Raw genomic sequence first — 8,002 nt, 5'->3', positions numbered from 1 at the left:
CAGGTCTCTAAAGTCTTAATTTAGATATCTAGTCCCAAAAAGTTTCCTTAAAGTCTCATTTATTGGTAGAAGCCTCTTTAAGGAAAAAAAAAAAAAAATGACTGAAGAGGAAACACACCTTTTATCTAAAACTGCATATAAAGAAAAGCCCCAAAGCACAAGGTTGAATAAGGCACAGAGGAACCAATAGATAGTATCAGACAGCATAAAATTCCATTCTTCCTGTATCAAACAGGAAAAAAAGGAAAAGCGATGAAGACAAACATATGGATAATTATGAAAGTCATAGTACTTACAGGAACTATCACAAAAAGAAAAATCAAAAACTTCAAGTTCTGAATGACAAAAAACTAGCAAGCAATGGTGATAATAAATTAATAAAAGATTCATCTAGGCAAGCTACAGCTGATTTCCATATTGTAGAAACAAATATACTCTCTGACTTATTCCAAGTGTACATTATTCTAAAATCATGCTTCAAAACTTAGCCACAATGGAACTTTAGAGAACATTATGTAAATATCAGTTCTTATTTCAATTCCCTCAAATTCCCTAAGCTCCATATCAGTAGAGGCTCCCTACGTGGCATAGGGTTTACAAAATGTATAAAACACAAACATTCACTGTAACAATAGGCGTCCTTGATTTGCCCTTTAGTAACACCCCTACTGCATTTATGCAGAGTTTAAGGAGCTCTGTAAATAATCCAACTAACTCTAAGGAGTAGGAGTCTTTGTGTGGAATTCAAGATGTTAATATTTCCTTTCTAACCAAATTAACTCCACATGTTTTCTGCTGCAACGAATCTCTTTCCTGTGGAATTAGGCATGGTCTGACTCATTCTTTATTTTTTGAACATGACAATTTGCTCCAGAGTAGTCCCATTTCACACAGCCTTGGGTTCCTAGCTCATTGCTGCATGCCCAGTGTTTTGCTGATTTTGTAACAAAGGGATGGAATTATGGGAGAAAATCATAATGCCAGTGAAATGCAGCCCAAGGACACTTGCCCAGTCCTCTTTCTAGAGGCAGGCTTTAGATAGCATGTGTGTTTGTATGTGTGTGTGTGTGTTGGGGAAGTGCCAAGTATTAATTTCTAAGATTTCTAAAGAACTTTAGGAATGATAAAGTGCTCCAAGACAAACCTGAATATAATTATGTTTATATATTAATAGGAAATGTCTTACATGTCAGATCTTTTCCCTCACCTATGATATTGCTAATCCTAACAACGATAACATAGAAAATTCTTGTATAACACCATTTTGAATCCAAAGAGACAGTCACACAGCTAATAGTAACAAATATGCAAACCCAGGTCTCCTGACTATAAAGCCGTGCTCTGAAACAAGTATTTCCAATATTGCTTCTCAAGATGACCTGCAGCAGAAGCAAGCAGAAATCACTTTGACTACCTAGAACTAGGAACCGAAGCTCAGAAAGGTGAAGTAACTCTTCTGGCTAAAGAATCAGAGGCAATCTGATCCACCTTCTGTCTTCAGAGATGCCCAGCCTGGTGCTCATTCTTTCCAACACTCAGCTGATTTAGAGGTTTTAGCTGAGGCCTATCTCAGGACTCTCAGAGGAAAGATAATGAAGGAGACAGTAAGGAGACAGGTTAGAGATGAAATTTCAGTATTGGAAGGGGAGAATCCACGTTATTTGTTTTTGTATCCTTGTATCCTTATCACTCAGCATGGGATCTTGAACATAAACATGATATTTAATAAGTAAAATAATGTAGGTGAATAAAATGATGCCAGGTCCATTTGCGGTTTTATCTTTTTGCTTGTTTGTTTTTATACTAAAGATCTCAGTCTTATTATTATAACGATTACCTGATTGATTTGCTGCAATACTTTGTTTTAGTTCTGCCCCACATTTTAATTTAAATTGAGTTATAAATAATTTCATTCACCTTTCTGGGATTGTCTTTTCTAATGAATATAATAAAAGGATTTATTAACTAAGTTTTGAAATGCTTTAAACCTGGAGTGCAGCTTCCATAGACAACATTTCAGTGGACTTTCCATTGTAGGACAATATCTGGTCATAGAATTTCTGGCCACAGAAAACAATGATATTATATGTCTGCTTGGCAGATAGCAATTACATTATGTGGTGATTTCAAAGGTTTCCAGAAACCTAAAATAAAACATTCAGGCTTTTTTTTTGACAGGCAGAGTGGATAGTGAGAGAGAGAGACAGAGAGAAAGGTCTTCCTTTTTGCCGTTGGTTCACCCTCCAATGGCCGCCGCGGCCAGCGCGCTGCGACCGGCACACTGCGCTGATCCGATGGCAGGAGCCAGGTGCTTCTCCTGGTCTCCCATGGGGTACAGGGCCCAAGCACTTGGGTCATCCTCCATTGCACTCCCTGGCCACAGCAGAGAGCTGGCCTGAAGAGGGCCAACCCGGACAGAATCCGGTGCCCCGACCGGGACTAGAACCCGGTGTCCCGACCGGGACTAGAACCCGGTGTGCCGGCGCCGCAAGGCGGAGGATTAGCCTAGTGAGCCACGGCACCAGCCAACATTCAGGCTTTTTAATATTTGCTAAGTACTTATTTATTTGCCATTTATTCTTTCTTTTAGCAAGAAACTATTGAAGGACATCTATGGGCAAGTGATGGACTAGGAAGAAGTTCAAAACAATAATGACTGGTGTCCTAACAGGAGTGAATACTGTTATTTTTCAGGAACCCTTGAAAAGTTAACATTTGAACTTGAAGGAAGAGTAGAAGCTCATTAAGCTAAAAGCAGAAAGAGCTGATCCGGGGAAGGAAGCAGCATGCCACAGTTTCATTGGGGAATGCCAGACCTCTTGGTACAACCAGCACAGAGAAGATTAAGGGAGCAGAGGCAAACCAAGCTTTGCAGGTGGGCAGGACTCAAGTCTAAAGGGCCCTCTATGCCACTCCAGACTTTTCCATAAATTTCTTTGTAACGTAAGTGGGCTATAAACAATCACTTAAGAATGTTGTGATGAATGAAATGATTATATTTACATTTAGAAAAGTTAGTGTGAGAGCCAGTGTCATGGTAGGGAATGACTGGCTGGAAATCAGCCCAGTTATTTCCATGAAAAAGGCAAGACAGATGGAAGGCCTGCACTGGGATTGTCCCTTTGGGATGGGGATGCTATGTGAGACTTCTTACCATGTTCAATGCAATGATTCCAATGTCCTGGTGTGTTTTATATTGAAATAAATATTCTGAAACAAGATCAAACATGAGAAATTCCAAAGAAGTGAGTAAGTAACAACTAATGCAAGTAATTAAACCAGTGCTTCAAGGAAGCGTGGTGTACCATCATCTTCTGGATGACAAGTATGTCATTGTGGATGCCTTAAACAAGAACTAGAAGTATCAGAACCCTGCAGTACAAGCTCAGTGGAAATGTGCTTCTCTAAAAGTAGATATGTGTAGTTTCTTATATTTTATTTACTTATTTTGGAGACAAAATCTTTACTTAGTTTACTATTACAAATTTTAAATATAAATGGTATCAGTCAAATTTATCAAATATATTTTGGTCACTTTTATGTTATTTATTTGGCTTCAATATTAAAAATATGTTTCCTACTTTGTTCAGAACCATCATTCTTCTGGTTCCATCTCTTCTCCTCTCTCCTTCCCTATCCTCCACCTCTTTCTCATACAAGGTCTGTATGTCATCACCTTTCTGTCCATGCATCGGCACCTCCAGGACTGTACGTAAATAGTAAATTGAGAGCTTCTCTTACCCCTGTCTCTACCTGCAATAGTGTCCTCATGGGCTTTTTCCAGAAGCTGCCATTCTCATCATCTAAAAGTCCATTGCACCCTCTCTGTTATGAAACACCTTATAAACAGCGATATCTCTTCTCTCCCTGCTCTGATTAAAACAGACATGTAAGACAAATACTCTGGTAATTTAAAAGGAAAATGGAGAGATGAGCATTTGGCCTAGTGATTGGAACTCCAGTTAAGACACTCACATCATATAATTTGAGTACCTGGTTCAGTTCTGAGCTCTAGCTCCTAACTCCAGCTTCTTGCTAGTGCAGACCATAAGAGGCTCAAGTAGTTGGTTTCCTATCACCCAAATGGGAGATGTGGAGAGAGCTCACATCTGTTGCCTGGGGCCATCTATTTGTTGCAAGCATTTGGGGAGTGAACAAGTGCATAGCAGCTCTTTTTTTTCCTGTCTCTATAATGAATTACTAAATACATTTTAAAAGAGAAATACAGGCCGGTGCCGTGGCTCAATAGGCCAATCCTCCGCCTGTGGCGCTGGCACCTGGGTTCTAGTCTGGTCGGGGCGCCGGATTCTGTCCCAGTCGCTCCTCTTCCAGTCCAGTTCTCTGCTGTGGCCTGGGAGTGCAGTGGAGGATGGCCCAAGTCCTTGGGCCCTGCACCCACATGGGAGACCAGAAGCACCTGGCTCCTGGCTTCAGATCAGGGCGGTGCGCTGAGGGGTGAACCAATGGCAAAGGAAGACCTTTCTCTCTGTCTCTCTCTCTCTCTCTCACTGTCCACTCTGTCTGTCAAAAAAAAAAAAAAAGGAAAATGCAATTATATTAGGAATAAAAACAGCATCATCTAAAATATGCATATTTTCTTTTTTAAAGTTATTATATTTTCAACAAAAATCTATTTGATTAACAAATATTTAGTCTATTTAACATTTGTCCATGTTCTTCATAACCAAAAATATTAACTAAACTAATTTTATTTATCTATTTTTTGAAGCTTAATATTTTATATTAATTTGGCCAACTTTTTCCCAAAATATATTTATATATCAGGATTTTTGCCCTATAATAATATTTTAAATCTATAAATGCCCTTCAGTCTACTTTCATGTTTCCACTAATGAGATTCACAGACTTGGAAAAAGAATCATGTTGGAATCAAAACAAACCTTACTAAAGAGATATCTCTTCCACTATCTTATCATATGATGACTCCAATTTTTATCTTTTTATTTTAATAATCATTATTCTCCTAAATAATACCTAGATAATTAGACTTTCACTTCCCGTCATAGATAGATCTGTGATGGTATAGCCATAGTTTATGTTCATCCTTCACTTAAGTTAATCATTTTCATCAGGTGCTATCAATTTAATCACCCTGAAGTCATGGTAATGGATGAGTTTACAGAGAACACAACTCATTCTCTTATTCTGCTGGCCAAAATATACTTCCTGACCATAAACATGAAATTCCAGCCCTCAGCCTGCCTCAGGGAAGGCAAGATGAATGTGGTCTGGGAGTAGGACTCTCAGAGATATGGTAAATTACCTTGTCCCAACACTGGCCAAGCGGGCTGAGGACAATCTCCGGGAGCATCTGAGCTGTAGAAATTGTAGATCTCCCATTGGGTTCTCTCCCAGGGGCTAGGCTGTGGGACAACTAAAGTGTAAACAAAATTGTGTCTCTTACCTTCTCTCAAAATTACACACCGTTTCCACTTTTCCAACTTCTTCCCTTGTAAAATATATGTTATATGTCCTCCATTTTACCAGAAATATTTTCTGAGCAACTTCACCACATTGTAACTCTATAAAGTTGAGACAGATTCTGGCTCGGAATTATTTGGGATTCCAGGAGAAAGACTGACATTGTGACAACATTGACATTCTATTTGGAGCAAGTCCATTTCCAATCCAGCTCCCTGTTAATACTTCTGAGAAAGCAGCAGAAGATTGTCTGAGAACTTAGAACCCTGCCACCATAGGAGAGACCCAGATAGAGTTCCATGATCCTGGTTTCAGCCTGCACCAGCTTGGCTATTGTGGTCATTTGGGGAGTGTACCTGAGGATGGTAGATTTTCTCTCTATGTCTCTCCCTCTCAATTTCGATGTAATTCTGCCTTTTAAATCAATGGTTGAAAAATAAGAATTCCAGGATAAAAGGAAAATTACTAAGAACCCTGAAGACAAGGAACAGTCTTGGTTCTGTCATCACTAGATAAAGGTCTTCTTTAGCACAAACTCTCCAATGGAACATGATGACCATGGCCCATTGTGTTATGTTTCAAGATACCCAAAACTGGGATGTTTCATCCAAAGCAGTCTTCATAGAAGAGAACATTAAAGCCTGGGATAGATACAAGTACACCTGGTGGCAGTTTGCACATCATTGAATTCACTGAGAAAACTTTGGCTTGTTTATGAGCACATGCAATAGGGCATATATAAGGTTGTCACATTTACAACAACTAAATGATGAAAGTCTGCTCTTCCTGCAGAGTATAAGCTTTTTTAAAAGATTTGTTTATTTATATGAAAGGTAGAGTTTACAGAGAGAGTGAGAGAGAGAGTGAGAGAGAGAGATCTTCCATCTGCTAACCCACTCCCCAAATGGCCACAATGGCCAAAGTTGGGCCAGTCCGAAGTCAGGAGCCAGAGGCTTCCTCTGAGTCCCCAGTATGGGCACAGGGGTCCAAGGACTTGGGTTATCTTCCACTACTTTCCCAAACACTTTGTGAGGGAGCTGTATCAGAAGTGGGGCAGCTGGAACTCGAATTGGTGCCCATATGAGATGCTGGCTTTGCAGGTTGTGGCTTTACCTGCTATGCCATAGTGCTGGCCCCTACAAGTTTCATAAGTAATAGTTTTTCACATTTCTTCTTTGGCTAGCAGAGGACTCATAGTTAAATATTTAGACCTAATATCTGTAATCATCTAAAATTATGACATGCCTATGTTTACATTCTTTTCCTGATATGTTCTTTCTATTTCTAATCCTACTTCGATAGTTCCAAAATAATTATTTTTTTTCTATTCTGTTATTTGCCTACCACTTCAATTTCTGTGGAATTCAAATGAACATACTCAAACATATCTCAGTAAATAAAGATATAATCACACAATAACAGAAATCTACTAATGTGTTCTTGCCTTTATGCTTTGTTAAAATGATTCAGAGAAAGGTTAAGAAAATGAGATAAAAATTAGCAATATTTTTATCAATGAAAACCAATTATCTAAAGTCCATTAGCTCATCTTATCTTTGGAGAAGGACATTCAAGAATTGTTAAACCTAGTTTTGATTAACATCCTACACAACTGAAAGCACAGTGTAAACTTGGCTTTATTCTTCTTTATCACTCCATAATTAGCCATCCATAGTAAATGTTTTTATAGATAAAACTTTACATATCTTAGGGACAATTGCTGAGGCTAAACATTTAGCCTTTGAATATCCCATGCAGAAATGACCAGCCTAAGGTTACAGACATTTCCTATTGATCAAATATAATATGGTAATGATGATGGTGCTAAATAATATAAAATTTTAAATCAATACAAAGCTGGAATTCAAAGTTTCTTTCTCCCAAGTGTTCCGAATTTGCCTCCTTTGAACTTCCTGCCTCCCTCTTCATTCTCTCATCTTACTCCAAGTTTTTTGTAAATAGACAATATGAGAGAGGAAACAGTTATTATTTATGATGATATTTTTAGTTGACTGTGCTTGCATGACAGTTAACAGACCAAAATATCTCCAAGAATGTCCAAGTTTCTGCCCAGAACAAGAAGCACTGAAATTGAGTCATATGAGATAACACTGACTGACCAAGGGTGAGAACTGGAAACTCCCTTATTCTCCGGCTAGCTAAGAGACAGTGGTGCATTGCCAGCAACTGGTCATAGAGATGTGCATAGCTCCAGTTGAAACTCAATTTTATAGCTACTTCACCACAGAAACTTGGAGAGACCCCTTAATCTCTCGAGATATCAATAGCCTAACCTTTAAAGTGAAATGAGTATGATATTTCTTAGTGTATCATAAATTAAGTACTTTCTTAAAAAAAAAAAAAACTCCAAATATCTGAAAAAGATGTTTTCCAAGTGACATACTTGCAATTATCATTCAATGAAAAATATCCTCTGTGTACAAGCACTGTACTGGCTGCTGAAGATAAGAAATGAAGAATGAAAGACATGATTTCTGTCTTCATGCAGCAAGAGCTAACATAGACAAGGGCCTGTATGTAGATGTTTACAGAACCCATT

Source organism: Lepus europaeus, chromosome 2, assembly GCF_033115175.1.
Source record: "Lepus europaeus isolate LE1 chromosome 2, mLepTim1.pri, whole genome shotgun sequence".
Classification (NCBI taxonomy): Eukaryota; Metazoa; Chordata; class Mammalia; order Lagomorpha; family Leporidae; genus Lepus; species Lepus europaeus.
This window is presented reverse-complemented; position numbering follows the sequence as displayed.